The following is a 19,705-nucleotide window of genomic DNA, read 5'->3' as shown; positions in this document are numbered from 1 at the left end:
TTTATTGTTTTCTTGAAAGTCCTACTGAATTTTAAAGGTTGTAGATTTTAAGTGAAAAGGATGTTTTTGACCAGTGTTTAACTATGATTTTCTTTTTTTCACTCTTGAGAATGAGTAGGTTTTTTGTGTGTTTCATGTTAAGGATACGAGCTACTTCTGCTGGAGGTAGCTAAAATGAAATGAGAATCATGGTATTTATTGATCACCAACTGAAATATGAAAGAAAATTTCGCATGACCCTTTGGATTTTTTATATTCTCTTGAAGTTAACCATAAATATTCATTACCAAGCACAGACAGGGACATAGATTCCTTAAAAAGTGCTGGTTGCCTGGAGATAAATGGTGCACAAAGTAAAGTGAATTTTCTGGGAAGTATGAAACATAGACGTAGAACCACTAGCCCCCAAGTCCCTGCTACCATGCAGATGTTATTCTCATACAGTTGTATGTAAGCTAAAATCTTGAACCTGTAAATGATAAAAAGCCAGTAAAAGCAACTATGGTGTCTTGTTCTCTGGATGAGAAATGGAAGCACAGAAAATGAATAGTGAACACTGAGGAAAGAAAACAAGCCACCAGAGTAATTGTTATTCTGTTGCATCTTGGGACATTCTAGCTGAACTCCACAAAAGCGATGTGCTACCCTGAGGGGCCCTAAGAGAGAAGAGCAAGTTCTGGTTTTAGGCAGCAAGCAACAGCGCCATGCCGGTTGTTCAGGATGCTCAATAGCTTGTTGCAAATCTTAAAACAAGCTAATTTATATACAACATTGCTAGTGTGGGATTTGTTTTATGTTCTTTATCTTTGCCCTTCTTTCAGATGTTCTAATGTCTTCTGTTTTGCCACATGCTGTGTCCAGCAAGTGCTTGTGTTCTACTGTGGGAGCGAGACAGGGACACATTAGACAGTGTGAGCAGGGCTGCAGGGCAGGACCTGCACCTCACATTTGACAGCGTGCCGGTCAACTACTGCCTCACCTTATGCTTCATTCAGCCTTTTCCAGTGAAGGCACCGGTTGGCATATTGTTTTGCAATGACCTATTTTCATAAAAGCATAGGAACATAATACTTTGGAGTACTCCTTAATTTCAATTTAATCAATTGAATTTGATTAAAAGTGACAAATTTTAAGTTGCTGGGGAGAGCAGGTGAAAACAAAATGCACCACATGACTCCATAAACATACCAGATGATCGGATTTCTCTGGAAATACTCAAATTTGTCAAAAAAAAAATTGTTAAAACACCAGCATAATTTGAGAAACTATTTGCCTATAAATTGCAAGTATTTTCTTGTAATTGTGCTGTCAGAAATGCTTGTGTTACATTAATTCTGCCTGTGATGATATAAACAATTACTGACAAATTTCCCTGAGGTTAAAGAGCAACAGAAACCTAGCTAAGGGTGGCTGGGTGGTCCTGGGGCAGTACCACCAGTAGTTATGGTTAATTTAGGTGCAGAAGTAAAATACTTCTCGTTTTCCTTTGCTTATGCTTCCATTTCCGTACCTTGGGCACTTCTAATCTCTCTGCAATCAACAGTCCCTTTAAAATTGAAGCTGCCTAATGATCTGTCCAGTTTATATTGTTTGCTATAATTCTTGATTCTTTTCCTTCTGATTCTCTTAATGCATTCTGAAAGACTATGCGTGTATTGTCTTCGCAACGTTTTCTTCAAGCCCCTCTTCACACGCACGTTTTGTGGAGTTGTCCCCCTGTACTTCCCCGCTGGGGCTTGTGCCTGCGCGCTGGGAGAGCCGTCCCTGCTGCTGCTGCCTGTGTGCTTGCGCCAGGGAATTCACCGCTTCGCCATCAGGCATGTCTCTCTCTTAATTAACTTACGCACTTCTCAGGTATGGTTGTGTAAATGTTACTTGCAACATGCAAATACGTACATGTGAAAGCCTTGGCCTTCTATTTTTTTCACTGGGGTCTAGGCAAATTCTGTGGCACTATCCTGAAATACAAAACTTAGGGGAGTAGTAGTTGGAAATGAATGCATTGCTGGAAGTGATGGGATGTGGAAGATTTTATCTGTCGCTTGACTTAGTTGCTTTTATGGGATTCATGTAAGAGAGGTTAGTGTTGGCTATTTAACGTTGAATTCTGGGAAAACTGGATGTTTTTGTAAAGGGCTGTACATATTTTATAGCTAGATAGCATTCCTGAATGGGCTTCTCTGCTGTCAAACAGTCATAGTTGATGTTACTAACAGCGTGGTTCATTTTCAGTTATGGGGATTTACCTTGTTTTTAAATAAACATTATTATGATTTGAAAGAGAGGCTGTAGTCACCTGTGCAGGATTTAAAAGCAATTTTTTTATTTTAAGAAATTAAATACAATTCATGAATTACATCGTGAATTTATTAAGTTGTGAATAAATCATGAATTTATTTCAGTCATGAATAGCATCAAGGTTTGCTTATTGCTGCTGCTTTTTAATTATTATTATTATTTTACCACCCAAATTTTTAATTTATTTTGATAGGTCTTATTAAAGTGGCTCTTTGTCTTCTTTTTATTGGTATGCGTAGGTTAGGAAGAAAAGATGGTATTAATTCAAGCATTAAATGCTTGTTTCATCTGCTGCATTTTGTGGGCGTTTTGTTGCTTGAAAATGATTTTGACTAGATCTGTGTCAGGCCATCACTGAAGGAGAGAAGTAGCCTTATTTCCAGCTAAGACCGTTTTCCAGAGACGGTTCTAGAAACCTAACAGCATGACTCAGTTGGTCAGATACAAGTGCCAAGGTCGTTGCTATTGCCGGACTTTGCTCGGGACCTTTCTTTCCACACATTTTTTAAAAAACCGCTCCTTGCGTGAGGCACGGGCGGGCGGCCACAGGCGGCCGTTGTTTCGCCTCGTGCGCGGCCGTTGGCGCCCCGCGCGCCTCAGGGCTCGGTCACTGCCTGACGGAGGAGGGGACTCGAGCGTCCCGTCGTGGGGGCGTCCGTGTTCGGCTCGGCGCGGCCCCGCTGCCGCTCTCTCATAGCCGCGGTTCGAGTCCAGGCGGCGGCCTTGCGGCCGCCCGCGACGCGGGCCGTGGTCGTTGTCGCTGCCCGCCGCCCCCGCTCGGTCAGGCGGCCCCGCAGGGACTCGCTGACGGGTAGCCGGCCGCCGGGAAGCGCCAGGTTGGTCGGCTCGGTTGCAGCGGCCGTGAGGGAAGGGACAGAAGGCAGGGGCGGAAAGGTCGCAGCCACACGGAAAGAGGAAGGGGAATAAAGAATAAAAGAGCACATGCGACTCCGCCGGGACTCGAACCCGGAACCTTTGAATCCCTTCACCCTCTAGAAGTCCAATGCGCTATCCATTGCGCCACGGAGCCACCTGTTGGAGTCTCTGCACGCCGCCCATAGAGTCTGCGCGGCCCTGCTCTGACTGTAAGTGGCCTTGGTGCCGGGTGCCTTCCTTTTCACTCGTTAATAATGCGCTTTGTATCATTTCTCCGTTTTTTTTAAACTAGTATCGATAGGCTTAGCCTTATTAGCTGCTGTGTAAACAAGTCCCGAGGCAGCCTGCGCGCACGGCCGGGAGGGGGGAGGAGGGGTGGCTACAGCTTGCTGTGAGGTGCTCGGCAGCCTACCTCTTCCGAGAAATGGATTGTTGCTTTTTTTATTTTCATCAGTACTGTACATAAAATATTTATTGTCATCACACTTGGGCGGTTTCAATATTAACCCTTGTATTAGAGGAAACATAAGGGAATCCTGTTCCACAGGTTCCTTATGTTGTGGAACTGTTTCTCCAAACATCCTCGAATAAAGTTGTGTAAATAAATCTTGTTAGGACTGGGTCTTGGTACGCACATGAACATGAAACATTGACGAATTAGGTTAGGTCTGATTCTGCGTCAACAAATACAAGCATTTCTCATATTCCAATTATTTGATGTGCTTTTAACATCACTCCACTTCTGGACTAAAAGTGAAAATTCAATATCAGATCCAAAAAAATCCTTTCCATATCAAGGATATGTAAGCTACACTGGGTCAGTTCCAAACCTTATATTCGTTTAAATACACTTCACACAGGAAGTTATTTTAACGTGGGTGATTTCCAACATTGTAGGTTTTTAGAAACAATCTCAACACATTTTCTTAAAACAATAGTATTTGAATTAAAGTATTTGGGAAAAACATGGGTATGTTTACTGTGCACCCTATACACTGCAGCATTTTGTAGCTCTCCAGTGCCACATGAGACAAAAAAAAACAAACAACTGTGTGGGAATCTGAAAGGTGACAAGTGAAAATATGTCCCTGAAGTCTCTGCTAGACACGATGTCGTGAGGTGACAGAGAAATACGGTGAGATGTGGGAAATGCCTGGAAATCAGTGACTGAGAATATTTTACTGAGAATATTTTGGAGTCTTTGAAAAACCTTGTAAATGGGAAGAACAAAAAACAAAAAATATAAATAAATTAGGGAAATAATATTCCATTATGTGGCAGTATTTTCAATGAGAATGAAAACATCACAGTATACCTGGATCATTGTTTCAAATACTGTGAGTGTCTGTCACTAAATCCATTAAGGGAAGCAATGACTGAACTATATTTGGTCTAAATTCACAGTAAAATACCCAGTATTTCTGTAAAACAAGATTTTTCCTTAAAAGCTGTAGTTACGATCAGGAGCATGTTTGCTGCTGCAGCGCTCAGAGTGGGACACAGGGCTCCCGGGCTCCTGGGTGGCTCAGGAGAGCAAGCTGCGGCTGGAGCAGGCAGGGCTGGCAGCACGTCTGCTCTTCCTGGGTTGCACAGGATATACAGGTTTTGTGAGAGTCTTGTATTTCATGTAATAATCGATATCAGTACCTATAGGAGTGGAGAAAAACACAAAAATAAATGCATCTAAGAATCAAAGTTGTGCAAGAGTCACAGTAGGTCTCATTGGATTTATGAGCTCTGGGTCTGTGTGGTCTTGCCACAACTGTGCCATTCTGGACCAAATTCCTTTGTGCTTCTTGTAAAGAAATGTTTATTTGTGTCCTCAGATTAACAACTCAGGCTCTGTGCTTCATAAAGGAAACAGAACTTTTGTTTTTAAAAACTGAATTAGTCATCAAAATAATGAGCTTAAATTTATATTTGTTCAGCTCAAATAAATCACTTGTATGTAGCTAAAAATTGCCATGAACATCCTGTAGTATAGGAGTATCCGGGCACATTTATTGTAGGGCAACAGAGTGTCAGCACCTCACCGGTGTGATTTGATACCATAGTAGTAGCTTTGGACAGCAGAGCACTAATAATTGCAGGTAGTGAAGAGCAGGAGTTAGCTTTGAGAAAACTAGTCCTGAAGCTGTATGAGCAAAGAATTCTGAGGCTTGTATGAGTGTTATCTCCTCTCGTAATTTCATTTTGGTTAGTTGGTTTACACAGGCAGGTAACAGGCTGGCTGGTGTTCTTGCAGGGCTGACTGGGGATGTGTTCAGAAATTGTCCAGAGATATTTAAAATTGTTCAAGTCAGTTTCCGTATTTTTTTCCCCTCCACTGTGAACGTAGTCCCAGTGCAAAGTCCGCCTTTCGTTTTTGACAGTAGATGGAGCTGCTGCATGAGAAACAGAACAGCTCACAGTTCATGAACTGAGGAAACGTGGTATGTTAAGCAACAACAGATCAACCTTTGATGGCGTCTGGACCTGGATGTGCCCTTTGGACTAGCTTTTCTAGGGCCAGCTGAAGTTCAGTTCTCTTACAAGCTGTCTTTTTAGCTCCTCTTCACATTTATGCTCTGTTTCAGGGAGTTGAAGTTCAATTGTGCGGGCACTTAGACAATTTCGTTGAACTAAGCTAGGTGCTATTCTGCTAATTTTAAATGAGGAGAAACTGAGATAGCAATACCTTGACACAAGACAGCAAGTGGATCAAAGGCAGGCCGAAAATATCACCACCCTATGGTATTTTCCCACTGATAGTAAAAACCTAGAAATTAGTCATAAGATTGGAGTGGTCTTTGAGACTTTGTGCAGTTTGGGTTTCAGCATTGTTTTCCAGCGGGGGGTTGCTTTGCAGAATAACTTCATGCTTGCTTTATGGACCTTTTCTGCTTTTATTTTTTTGGTCCTTGTTTGCGTAGCTTAACACAGTGAAAAATAGCTACAAGCATTTTTTCAGTGTTTATTTATAGTTCTACTGCATTTCACTCATCTTGTATTCCAGTGCATTTCAGGAACGTAACTTTTTTGTGCTTTTCTGTTGCAAAAGGAGAGCCTGTCCACTTTATTTTAAAAATGTGGAGCTATTTTGCTCTTTATTAACATCTCAGTTTTGATAATAAGCTGAAGTTTGTCACTTCTCAAACTTTCTCATGTAGCTCTTTTCAGTTTCCTTTTTGTATGTTCCTCAAGTTGTGTACTGTGCAAGGTACTTACCTCTGATGTGTTTCAAATTAGTGTTCTTAACTGTACCAACCACCCTTGATCTTTGGCCTTTGTTTGTGCTGCAGCTGTCTATTTTCGTATGGCTTAGTTCCATTTCTTGCTGTTTGTGGTTTTTTGTTTGTTTGTTTGTTTTTGTTTTTAGTAGCAAAATCCTAGATTTCAGCATATCTTTTATGTAAGCATTTGCTCTTCAGCTTAAGCTTATTTCTCTGGTATCGTGAAATTTTATCTAGTCTCTCTTTTGCTATTTGTTGTTTTCAGAGCAAAGAAAGAGATGAGCAACAGCCATTTTTGCCTCAACTTGATCCTCAGATTTACTTTAAGTTGTGAAACAGTCCTGAAGACTACAAGCTAAAGTTAATAATTATAAAAAAACAAAGTTGAAGGTGCAAAATTTTTGTTCTCGCCTTACATTTTGAAAACCTGATGTAATATCTGGGCTTTTTTTTTTTAATTATTATCATTAACATCAAGCCAACAAATATTTACACAATTGAGTTGTTCCTTTAAAGCTTTTCACAGATGTCACTGTAATTCAGCTCCTCCTATGCAAAAAAAAAAAAAACGTATCTGCAGTCTAGTGATTTAATCTTGAACTTCTGGATTCTTGTTCCAGCCTTGCAACTACCATGCCATGTTACAGTCTGTTCCATTTTCCCTTCTGTAAAATATAGGTGCTAGATGTTTTTTTATTCCTGCATGTTGTTGTGCAGTTAGCCATCTGCAAGGTAACTTTAAAATTCTGAGATGAAATCTCCTCTGGAAATGCCTTATTACATACCTGATTTTGTTTGTCAGTTTCCATATATCAAACCTAAGTGGCTAAAGTTATATATTAGAATTTATCCAGGCAGTTGGGCTGCTTTTCACCAAGCTTCCCTTCTCCTTTGTACAGCTTTGCTAAATGCTACTGGATGATGGAGTTGTCCTGTTCCCTGTTTATTTGGTTGTTTCCTCAGCTCAGTTACTGGTTCTTCATTTTGTAAGAATGAAGCAGTTGTATTGTCCTAATAAACTTGAGACACTGATAAAGATTATTCTCTCTTTGCCAGAGTTTACGTGCAAAACAAATAGGAGAAAACCTACAGAAAGTATACAGATTTGGTCTCAAGACTTCAGAAAAAATCAAGAGGGGTAGGACATACTTCTCTAGTGTGAACTTCTTTATATATAGGACTTTGAGATATTTAATATATAAATTTTGCTCAGCAAGGATGCTGATTAAGAACAAGAATTTAAATACACAGTTAAAAGATAATAATTTTGAAACCATCTAAAACAATCTTTACCTTCCCCCACACCATTTAAATGCAGTATTTGTTTTCTCTCCTCACTCACGTGCTCTGTGAATAACGTGTACATATGAAACAAGCGCAGTGTTTGAGCAGTGGTACAGTGCAGACATCTGGTTGAGTGCAGGTAACAGGAATGTTTTCTAAGTAAAACACTGGCTTAACTTCTGCTTTCATTTGCACTGTTCTGAATCTGACCTAACTAAACCAAGTCAGTGAAGTTATTTCAAGGCTATGTTGATGTTAGTAAGAGGAAAAATTGGCCTGTAATGCCTTTTAGTTTTTTTGTTTTGTTTTGTTTGTTTCTTACCAGCTGAGCTGGCACAGTGTTCACTTTTACATAGAAAACAGGTGATTTTTGCCAACCTTTTCTTTGGAGATGTCCCTGGTTAATAAACCCTGGCTTTAAGTGTTGTCATTACTGTTCTTTCTGGAGAGAAGTGCTTTTAATCTCTACTGACTGAATAGAGGCAGGAAGAGAAAATGCTGCAGACTCACGTCTCCTTGATAAGAACTTGATCTTGGAATAAATTGTGGGTCTCGTTGTGCTTTTTAGATTTCACACTGTGCAGACTATTTTTCTTGACAGCTAAAAACGATAGTTGGCTCATGGTGTCCTGCCAACAGTTAGGTCATCACTGAGCAGAAAGTGTGTCCCTAAGGTTGCGTGTAGTCAGTGCCACTTCTGGCAAGGAATTGCCAGGTATCTTCTGAAAGGATGAAAAGTTTTATTCTTAATGAAATTTTGCTTCGTGATTATGAGCAACTGACTCAGCATAATATGTGAATACTGACTCTGATGTAATTGCAGCAACAATGTTATTTAAAATCATGTTCTTTTGTCAGTCTTTTAATTACAAATATTACACAGTCTGGGAATCTAGCCCAGAACTATATATATACTTTCCTCCCTCCCTCCCTCCCTTTCTCCTTCAACAAGTTTTTACTAGATCCATTTCAAATGTATGTTGATTTGACTGTACTGGAATTTTTCAGAAAATTATCCCTCTGGACTTTTAGAACCAGAAGATGTGAATTGTGTTTTCAAGGTTTATTCATAAATATCCGTGTCTCTTTGAATTTTAACTTAATGGATCTGTATCACAATTTATGAATTTGACTTTTGTAACTGAAGTCACTGCGTGCAATATGAGGTAAAGGAATGGCACAGGCTGGGGTGCCAGCAACTCTCAAATTCTAACTGTGTGTTTGTCTTTTACTTACGGCATGGCTTGGCAAGCCATCCACATTTACTTGCAGGTATAGTGAGGATCATAACCAACTCAGTCTTCCGCAGAAGCTTTGGCTCCATGGTACATCTGTGGAATTGCCTAGCACTCCAGTCAGTGCCTGCAGCCTTCCGACTCTGCACTGACTTTCTTTGTCTTGCTCACTCTTTCACTCCCACTTGGCAAGCTGTGAGGGAAGCATGCTGGCAGTAACGACTGAGCATCCGGTCCTGTGCAGGCAGAGTGGTGCAGAGAAGATGCTCAGCAGCTCGTGGTGCATGCACATGCTCAGGCTCACCCTCCAACAAGAATAACAGCAGGGAAGTTAACAAAGCATGAGTTCTGTAAGAGTTACCTGCAGATACTGCAGGTATTTTGGATGAAAAGATATGGCAAGCAGGAAATCACTGCTGTTTTAGGGCTCTTCACTTCTGAGGGTGAAGTTCATAGGGGCCCGGGTGTCTCTTCAGTCTTTCCAGAGGAGGCTGGGATAGGAGGGAATACATCCCATGGGAAGGGTTCCCATAATCTAAAGAGAAGTGATGGCTTGGGCTCAGTGAAGAGGTGTCCTTATGATGGGGGAGGATCTCACTCATCCTCTGTGAAAGCAGCACACCTGGGGGCCCATCTTAAGTGCCTGGATATAAATGCTTGCAGGATGGGAAGCATACAGAGGGAACTAGAAGTTTGTATGCAGTTGGAAAACTGTAATGTTATTGGGTTTATGCACATTAGAAATAGTACAGCAGTTACCTGAAATGTATATTTCCATTGTGAGTATTGTGGTAATTTCTAGCCTTCTAATATTCTATTTATTATCAAGTGGTTTTGTAAAACCAGATAGATAGCAAAATTCCAGTTGTAGGTAGACTGACTTGAGAAATGGCTGAGTGACTCGCTTAAAGACATCTGCCAGTCACTAGCAGGGCCAGGAGCTAGACACAGCTCTGCCTTACCAGTCTGGAGTTCTGCTCTGTCCTTCTTTTGCTTACATTCCATCTTGGAATTGTATAATGAAGGTGATTATATAACATAACTTGACTAATATTTCTAGAACTGTAGAATTGCCCAATCTATTGTTGTTTACAATAGATGATGATCATCAGTTGAGCCACACTTATAATCTTGTACTGGCCCACTTGAAATCTGGCTAACTTTTATTATAGTTCCAAGACAATTTATTTAGCCATGTATTGTAGATAATAGATGTATCTAAGGAAAGTGGAAACAGCAAAGATCCCCATACACCAATTAAGTTAAAATATCTTCTCAAGAACCTCCATTGGAATGATGTTATACATAGGAAGTAGCATTGTATACTGGTCAAAAATATTACAACTTGATCAGTGCTTCAACACTGACAGTTTAAAAAAGTTTTCTATCTGTAAACACAGTAAATTTATTCTGGAAGTTATTTAGATATTGTATAAGTGAATGCCATGTTGCAATTTTGCAGCAAGTTTATAAGCAGACCACCAACCTTGTGTTCTGCACTTCTATCAGAATTTTTTTCTCTGCTTTAACAGCTATAGCAGAAGAATGTTGAACTAACAAGTTGTCTGTAGCTAAGCATTGCTTAATTGTTGTTCCATATTCTTCATTCCAATTTTTATCTCATAAAGCCAGTCACTGAAGTTAATACAACTTATTACTCTGCAGAAGTTACAGTATGAAGACACAAAAAGCTGCACATCAAAGGCTATTCTGTGCAGATAGTGCAGACACAAAGGCTGCTTTGTGACGAATGTGCGGAGTTAGCTCTGCCACTCTAAATCAGTACTGAATTTTCATCGGTTCTAGTGTTGCAGTAAAATAATGTCCTTTTGTTCTTTTGGGGACTTCAATTTTATTTCCAAAATACTGGCAGGCAGTAAGCATTGACTTAACAACCTGAAAAAAAAATCCACTTTAAGAACTGAAATTCCAGTTTAGTCTCTCATTAACTCAAATCTCCTTATTTTGTAGAAGTGATATATACTTACATATGGTCATCTTGATTTGTTTGAATTAGTAGTATGTACCAGTCATTACAGCAGCAAATCAAAACAAGCAGCTTCCAGGGTCTTTGATATCTGGAAATTGTAGCAATCACTACTAACGAGATCTATTCTTTTTTGCAATCTTTTTCCCTCCATGGAAATAATGCAAATATAATTATTGCAATACATGGTTGTAAGTACTATTGTAGATATTTCAGTTTGCAACCACTGAGGTGTGGAATCCAGAGAACCAGACCAAAAAAGCCTGAAATACCAGCACAGCCCCTACCCAAAATTGCAGGGGGGCAGTTACACCTGGATAGAGGCTCAGTGGTGCTTCTTTCAGATTCATATTTATGTGGACTTTGTTTAATTATTAATGTAATTGCTACAAAATTGTCATTTGCTTTTGTAGGTCTTGTGGTGACAAAGCTAGTTTGGCAGGGAAATGGGCGCTTTTTGTATTTAGTATTAAATGCCATGCAATTGTTATTGTATGGAGGCCTTAGTTTTTTTGACTGACAGTTTTGCATCTTATTTTTCAGCAACAGTTACCTACTAGAGATGGTGTTATGGTATAGGTTACTAGTCAAAATGAGAAAACAGTTGAACAGCATTTGGTGAAAGTGTGAGAAGTGATATCTCTAGGCAGGCTGGGGAAATTATAGTCACGCTAAGTTAAAATAAAATAGGACTACTGTGGCAGGAGGAATTTGGAATTAATTTAATTAATTAATTAATTTGGAATTCCTGGAAGATAGAAGAATAGAGTGGCAGAACCTGGTGGACAAAAGAAAGGACAAAGGAGAAACATGAAGATGGGGGCTATGGAGAAAGAGAATAATGTTGATGGTGCTAGTAAAAATTTGGTAGGGGGTTGGCTTTGGTTTGACAGTTTTTTTTCTGGGTCTCCGCTCCTGCAGTACAGAATGGAGCTGGGGTGACTGTCCTGCTAATCCGCAGAAGATCATGGTGAAATCAGCCCCCCACAGCCTCTGCACAGTCACTTCAAGTCAGAAATCCACATCTGCAATTTCTGTGCTGGCAGAGCTCATGTGACACATGTTGGGCATGGGAAATTACACCTGCAAGATGCACATGGCTCAACTTTAATTTACTTATATAAATGATAGTCATTGCTCTTCAACTCATGGATTTTAACATTCCTGACATCATACCTCTCTTTCTTGAGGTTTTACCTCAAAGCAATCTAGTGACCTGTTGTTTGGCATCAGGTGGTACTGGTTCGTTATTGTCCGAGAAATGAATGCACTCAGACTCTGTAAAGTACTGCTTAAAATACCATGCTAATACGGTAGATTTGGAAAAAAAAAAAAAAAAAAAGGAAAGGAAAAAAAAGGATTGTATATGTAATTTCATGTCCTTCCCAATACTGGGAACCCTGAGTTGTGTGGTATCAAACAGGTTTCAGGTCTCAAATCAGGGTGCACTACGGTGGGCGTATCCTGCCCATGGAAAGTTCACCTGATGTTTTGGTCTTTTGAACTCTGACGGGATTTTCTCAAACAGTTGTAGTTCTCATTTCTATTGTCAAACAGAAAGGAGGTTCACATGAGAACTGGTTGTTGCACTTTTAAATAAAGCCAAGGACACGCAGGTGGTGCAGGTGCCAGCACTGAGTGGGAGCCGCCTAGAGGCTCCTGTGTTGCAGGGAGCTGGCAAGTTTAGCCTGCAGCCACTGGACGTGCACAGCACAGGGCTGACAGCAAAGCTGTGCGCACAGCGCAGTGCAGCACTTGCCTCATCCTGTTCTGCAGATCCTCAGTACAAGGGCCTTCTGGTTAGGATAAGTACCTGTGGCTGAAGGAAAAATAACCTGGATTGCAAAATAATGTAAGTATACATCTAATTTTTGAGAGCATCAGGGATTTCAAGGTAGACATGCAGCATAGGTAAGTGGGGAATGATCCTAACTGAACCTTGTAAGTGGCTACCGTAATCAAATAGTAATAATAAAATATGATAAACTATAATGTGATACCTGGAGTAGATAAGTGTACCTCTCCCTAATAATCTTTTGATCTCTGGTACTGCTTGAATGTGTTTTGAGCTTGTGCATTGTTTTACTTTGATGTAAATGTATCATATTTTTTTTTTAGTTTTTGAATCTTTTCTCCCAGTGTATAAGCAAATTTATTTTTGCAAAAATGTATTTTTTGAAATAGCCTGTAAAAGTGACAGCTGAAAAATAGGAACTTCTTTGTTTCTTAATGAATCATTGGCAAGTAGTTGTCACACTTTTCATCTAGTAGAAAAGTAACAAAAAAAGAAAGTCAAGAAGTTCACGAAGTACAGTATACAGCTTCTTCCTCATTTAGGAAACAAACACATACAAAACCGCCAATAACATAAAAACAAACTTACAGCTCAATTATCATCATTATGATTCATCAGCTGCTGTCTCCTAGGGAGGTCTGACTGCTGATTGGGCACAGGGCTTCTCAAGTTGTGTCTTTTACCAGAAAGCTTTTACATTTTAAGCCTACGTAATAGACCATGATAACCTCCTTATATGGTATAAACTGTTATTTATATTTTATTAATCATTACCATTTTATTGTTATGAATACTGCTCACAGGTTAATAACAGACAATTAGAAGTGCTAGCAGATGTTTCCTATTCAACTTCTTGTAGAATTAAAATTTAGAAAGATCTTAATCTTAGGTCTAAGTCGTAGGAGTTACTCCTCACTATGTGAGCAATGCTTTTTAAAACTCTGAATGAAAATAAATGTTGTTATGTAATAATAAAAGGTTTTCTAAAATCCATGAAGAATAAGATTAAAATCCTCTTTGCAATAATGTAATATATTGAGAGAGAAAGGTTTGTAGGGAGATTGTATATGATCTGCATTTATTGTAAAAAATAATTGTGTTAACAACTTGCAAGTTAAGTAATGCAGGGAATCTTTCTTGTATAATGTTTAGGGCATTGTTTTGTTTTTTAGATGTTTGAATTTGTTTTACATTTTTGTCAATTTATCTAAATTACTTGGAAGATAAAATTAATCTTATTTTAACACGTCTTTACAGCTGGATTGGGAAAAAATAAGGGAGAAGCTTGAGGAAAAATACGGGAATAGAATATGTTAGTGCATTGTCTGTTTTTCCCACTTTGACAGCGGTATTGCTTAGAGCTCGTTTCACATGACTGTACTTGTTTCTGCTCTTGGAAAAATGTTGCAGTCATGGCACAAGCATGAATTTCTGTGTAAGGGATGATGAAGGGAGCCATGCTAAATAGTTTTTCATTTTAATGTTACGTCAAAAATGATCTACTTTTTTTTTTTACCAAATACGTAACTGAAAGCAAAAGCCTTTTAATGGTAAACAACTCATTTTAAGCAAAGAGACAGATACTAAGAAGTAGCTCTTTCACCAAACTATCAAAAATACAGTGATGGTATAATAGCAAGAAACCTTTGTTTGAATAAATTACATGGTGGGGTTCTAGTGTTTTTGTATTTCTTGGATTTGGAGCACCAGTTGGTGCTTTAGAATAGAATCCAGTTCTTTATGTACATCAGGAGTGGCTTCACATTTAGTAATGTTACTGAGTGGATTTTTTTTCTCTGAATTTTAACTCTCAGCACCAGTCAACACCAGAGGGTGATGAAGTGCAATGCAGTATCCATGAATTCCTAGTAAAGTAGCGTTATATACATAATTTGCCTTTTCTCAACATTGCTGTTTTGATCCTCAGCCTTTTCTTGTTTTTTTGTGTTCACCGCCATTATTGTGTAATACCTGAATGCTCCTGGCTCCAGTTTTCCTTTTGATGATAGCAATGCATTCTTCTCACCAGTGTCTGGCACCACCAAAGAAAATGTTTAAGTATGCACACAAACTTTGCGTAGCTACAGCAGTAGTTCATGTCATGTCCTCGCCTTGCTTATCCTGTCTTTAGTTCATGGGGATTTCCTTCCTATTTCTACGTGCCATGCTTACCAGGAAAGGAAGGAGTTGGTAATAAGAACTGTGAAATGCCTTTGTTGTTCTTAGCAAGACCTCATAGTGCAATTAATTTTATAATTTCCTTATTTAAGTGAAGTCCTTGTGCATGCCAAAGCCTTTAGGATCCATTCACGTTCCTCTGTTCACGCTTTTTCAAGTCTTGCATCTAGCATGCTTCAACACAAGGGGAACTAAAATGCAAGTACTATTGACAGAGACACTAGCATTTTAGGGACTTTGAAATCTGACTTCAAGGAATGAGAAATTTTGTCTTTGTTCCTAGAATGGCAAAGCATTTAAGATACTCTGAGTGGCATATATTTTTTTCTTATTAATTTTATTTTATTATCTGGTAAAAAATATCGGACTTTATAGTCCCTACTGCTGAAGAACTGCAGTGTATTTCTAAAGCTGGTTTTAATTCATGAATCAGCCAGGGGAAGATACAAGTCTCTGGCTAAAGAATACTTAGAGAAGGTCTCCTGTGTGTGAGCACATTTGATCAAGTGCTTGCAAAGAAGCAAATGCTTCTTTGTGTCTTCCTCTTTGGCTGCTCTCAGAAATAAACTGAATTCAAATAATAAACTGCTAAGTCTAAAATTCTTAAATGCAACCATTAATTTAATGCACTTTTTTTTCCTGCCCTAGCAGCTGATTGCAATCAAATAGTCCCAGTGTTTAGACACTTACCTGACTTGTGTTGAAGATAGATATCTAAGTGCGGCATTAGTTCCTGCAGTAAATTACAGCTCCAACTTATGTAAGGATTGTAGAATCCTTCGCAGTGGATTGTATGTTTGGAATGATAATTAGATGCCATGCTAAGAGCTCTCAATGTCATATAAACAGGTTTCTGAAAAGAAGGAAAATAATCTAGTCGTTGTTGGAGCCTTTTCTGTATATTTTTAATAATAGGCCTGTCACTTTATTTGCTAGAGTAGTATCATCAGATTAGTGCTGCTTTCTTAACTATGTCTAATCTCATTTGATTCGAGCATTATGGAATTAAAAAAAAATCAATGTAGCATAGATTTGTCTTGAAATAAAGTGTTTTTTTTCTTTTTTTTAGCAAATCAATAAACATGAGTTCATCATCATCCTGTTAGGTAACACCTATTAAACATGATCTGAACTAGCAGATTGGATGTAGGTTTATTAATATATAGGGAAGTATTGGTGAGGACACTGGAAACTTTGAATCTGACTGTTTTCCTTTATACAAACACGTTATTTTTTTAATTTAACAGAGTTCAGTTAACAGAAATTAGAAAAAAGTTTGATGTCTTCAGTAGCTCTTTCAATAATGTGAAGCATTTCTTTTAGTCCTCTTCCATCTAGCTATGAAATCAAAAAGATTAATATCGGCCTCTATCTTCAGATCATTTGCAGGAAATAAAAGATTGTAAACAACTCAGAAAATCCTTTATGTATCAATATATCAAATGCAAATCAAGTGAACTTGTCAGTGTTAGAGCAGTGACCTTCAACCAGACTTTGAGTCTAGAATTTCTGTTTCCAAGGCTGCTCATTCTTGCTGAGTATTTTCCTGGCATAATGTATGGATCTTTTGTGGTGTGTTGTTTGATGAAGAATGAATGAAGCCCCTCTGGCTCATTTATCCTCCTCTTGCTTGGGGTTTGAACTGTGTTGGCAGAAAAGAAAGTCCAGTGCTCTCACTTTCTATTCTAATCCCCTCATTATTAGGCTTGCTATAGGAGCTCCCTGTTGCATGAATATTTTTTGCAACTATACAACCTAGTGGTAGTAGTTTTGGAGAGTCAGTAAAAGTTGGATGGTTTTGAACAACAGCTAACATTTACAGAATATTGTAAACCTATGCTTTTCAAGCTCTCCATCAGCAGCAGCATTTTATATTTTAGAATGAGAAGAAAGATGTATATTTTTAATGAATGCATTTTGCTTTCTCAATACACTGTCTTCCTTTTTAGTTTGCTTGGTCTCTTTTTGTATTTTCCTTGTCTCAAACAGTTGAAACTGGGGCTATCTGATATATTATTGTAACACCGATATAAAAGCTATAGCAGACTGAAAAGTAATTCTTTTCTCTCCCTCTACTCTCCCTCTTTCTCCCTCTCTCTCCCTCTCTCTTGACTTGCTTTTTATGAAGGCAGGTGCCATTTAAGAAGATAAATACTGTTATCACATATAAAGCATCTTGATTTCCAATTGTGTAGGAATAGATTTTTTTGTTGTTGTTAACTACATATAAGATATTGATAAGAGTTTATACATAATTATTAAAAAATGTTCATTTAAAAACAATTTCAATTCATAATTAGACCCAAGCGGGGGTAATTTCATTAAGACCATTGAAATTGCATGTAGGTTCTGGTTTTAAGTGTATATTTACAGTGTAAGTACTTTGATTTGCATGTGAAGTTCATTTTGAAGATCTAGAAATACAGATCTGATCTGATGAACATTTTGTTAACGGAGTAAGGAACAATCTCCATTTCAACAGTCTTTAGTGGGAATTCATGAGACTTATTTTGCAGCAAAGAATGATCTTTTGTGCAATTATCTCTAACTGGATTATGTCATAGAACTGCCTTGTATTTATAAACCTCCTTTTAGGTCTGGATAGCTTGCTAAGAAAATAATATAACCCTGTTTTTACAGAATGCTCTGTGCAGACATAGGTTTTGGGAGAACAGAATAAACTCTTTTGCAAATGGCATTTCTTGAATTAAGTATCCAAGAAATGGCAAGGCAATAATCAGTATAGTTTGTATTTTTAACTGATGTTGTTAGAGTAAATTATGATTAGTAACTTTCAAACCTATTATTATTTAGAATAAATATTTTTATGCTCAAGTTCCCCTTGAATTCTGCTGAATGTATGAGCTTGCTGGTGCATCTGTGCACTTTATATCACTGACTGATAGCTGAGGTAATTGTCTCTGTTGGAGGAGAGTCAAGGAGCATCAATGAAGCTGGCACAGAAGAATGTGTGGAAAGCCTGACATTAACCTGTACAGAGGGCTGTTGTCATTAATGGACTGTAACACTGGACTGTAACACAGTTCTCTAAAATGCTAAATGCTATTCCATTCTTGCAGAGGCCTTCTATGTTGGTAACAGTACCTCTTTTCCCTGGAATGAATTGGGAACGTTTGAATACTAAATACGAAAATGATTTTTAGAAATATCAATCCATACTCCAGAATCCCTATTTTCCCCTGCCATTTCTGTTTGATGCCTTTCTTTTAGAGGTGTTATACACACATGTCTTTGAGGACTGATATCTTTGTGACTTCTTCTTTAGAAATCCAGTCTTATTTTATTCCCACTGTTAGCTTTAAACTAATAACAAAACTTTAAATCCAGTTTTGGCTTCAGACTGTTCAGAACTTACTGCTGCTTTGTTGCATTTGGGAAAGGATCTTAAACCATTTACCTAAAGCAAATATAAAATGGCATGGCTTGTCATTCTGGAAAACAGTAAGAGGTGAAAATCCATTCATTGGAAACTTTCTGGCACAGTGGATATACTATAACGTGGAAAAAGTGGCATAAATGTTGATGATTCATTAAGCAGTTAAAAGGTTAAAAATGGGGAGACTTTTAATCCTGAATCTCACTGACACACAGTGGGTTGAGGCAGACTGATATGTTAGTTTGAATTTTATGATTCACTTGCTTGTCTGAATTCAGAAAATTGTATTTCAATAGTTTACTTTCCTGTCTTTTTCTTACCTTACGTAACAACTGTTCAGAATATTAATGCCTGTAAAAAACAAAAAAAAAACAAAACCACCAAAGCCCACACCTCTGCTGTTAACTGTCCCTTAAGACCTAATGAAATTAAATATATCAAAAAAGTGCATCAACGAAGGCATTACTTCACAGGGTTTCAGTCAACAGACAGCATACCAACTGATCTAATTCAGGTATGTTATTGGCTTGTTCTTCTTTTTTCTTGGTTTTGTTTTGTTTTTAACAATGGAGAGATTTTTTGTATTTAAAAATGGAAAACAATTATCTAGCCAATTGTTGATCTACTTCTAGAGCAAATAATTTGTTTATAGACTTTTCTTCTAGCAGAGCTGCACTACTGCTCATGTAATGGTGGTTGAAAAAGAAAAAAAGAAAATTCTATTAAATTTACTTTTTTTTTTTCCTCTAATCATGCTTGACTACAGGCTTACAGATCTTTGCTTTGGTCTGTGCTAGATTCCTGTTTTCTATTCGCTCTCTTTACTAACTTCAACTTAAAATGTTCTTCATGTCTTTTCCTTCCATTTTTTTTTAGCTTTTCTGTCTCTTCCTCTTTGCTGCATTCCACATTTCTCTATGCCTTTCTTATTACTATGGTGTTTTTTCCTACTTTTTGAAAATATTTCTAGAAAGACTTCATTAGAAGTGGAGGAGTCCATGAAACTGTAACATGGAAAATGAAAATTAAAAGGGCAAGTTAGTTTGAGGAGGGGGAAAAATAGAGTAGTTATACGCAGAGAAGGACTTCAGAAAGACTGCAATAAAATTAGAAAGGATCAAGATTAGCAAACACAGTTTAAGAAACTTCTCTCATTACTCTGTCCTGAAGTTTGGGAACTATCAATCATCTTTAACAGTTGAGGGAAGGAAAGAAGAGCTCTCAGGGTGATTTATCATATGGATAAGAGGCAGAAGTCCTCAAGTGCAGTGTTCTTGCCTGGTATCCCACTGTCTTTCTGTGTACAAGCTCTGTACACCCATGCCCAATCATACCATTAGAACTGAGAGCAGAAAATTTCCTTATAACTTTAAGCATCTTGTGGAATTATTTCTGTATACTGTAGTTTACTGTACTTGGGATACTTTAATGTACTCATCTAAC

General features: G+C 38.2%; 1 protein-coding gene and 1 non-coding gene across 3 annotated transcripts in view; one reads left to right on the top strand and one right to left on the bottom strand.

Annotated features, from left to right (window-relative positions):
* The first annotated feature begins 239 nt into the window (after positions 1–239).
* The window catches only part of BCAR3 (BCAR3 adaptor protein, NSP family member), a 109,805-nt gene continuing 90,339 nt past the window's right edge, over positions 240–19,705 (top strand). Inside the window, exon 1 of one of the 2 annotated variants that reach the window (XM_013186588.3) lies at positions 240–3,383. The gene's annotated coding sequence lies outside the window, so the exon portion shown is untranslated. Of the gene's footprint in view, positions 3,384–10,971; positions 12,745–19,705 lie in introns of those variants that run through there. The other variant, XM_013186593.3, reaches the window with a different exon arrangement.
* On the bottom strand, positions 3,244–3,328 carry TRNAR-UCU (transfer RNA arginine (anticodon UCU)). The gene is given in 2 exon segments: positions 3,244–3,279; positions 3,292–3,328. It is a non-coding gene; the product is annotated as a tRNA-Arg (tRNA).

Source organism: Anser cygnoides, chromosome 8 (assembly GCF_040182565.1).
Source record: "Anser cygnoides isolate HZ-2024a breed goose chromosome 8, Taihu_goose_T2T_genome, whole genome shotgun sequence".
In the NCBI taxonomy this organism is placed as follows: Eukaryota; Metazoa; Chordata; class Aves; order Anseriformes; family Anatidae; genus Anser; species Anser cygnoides.
The sequence above is the reverse complement of the archived record's forward strand: the minus strand, read 5'-3'. Positions and strand labels throughout refer to the sequence as shown.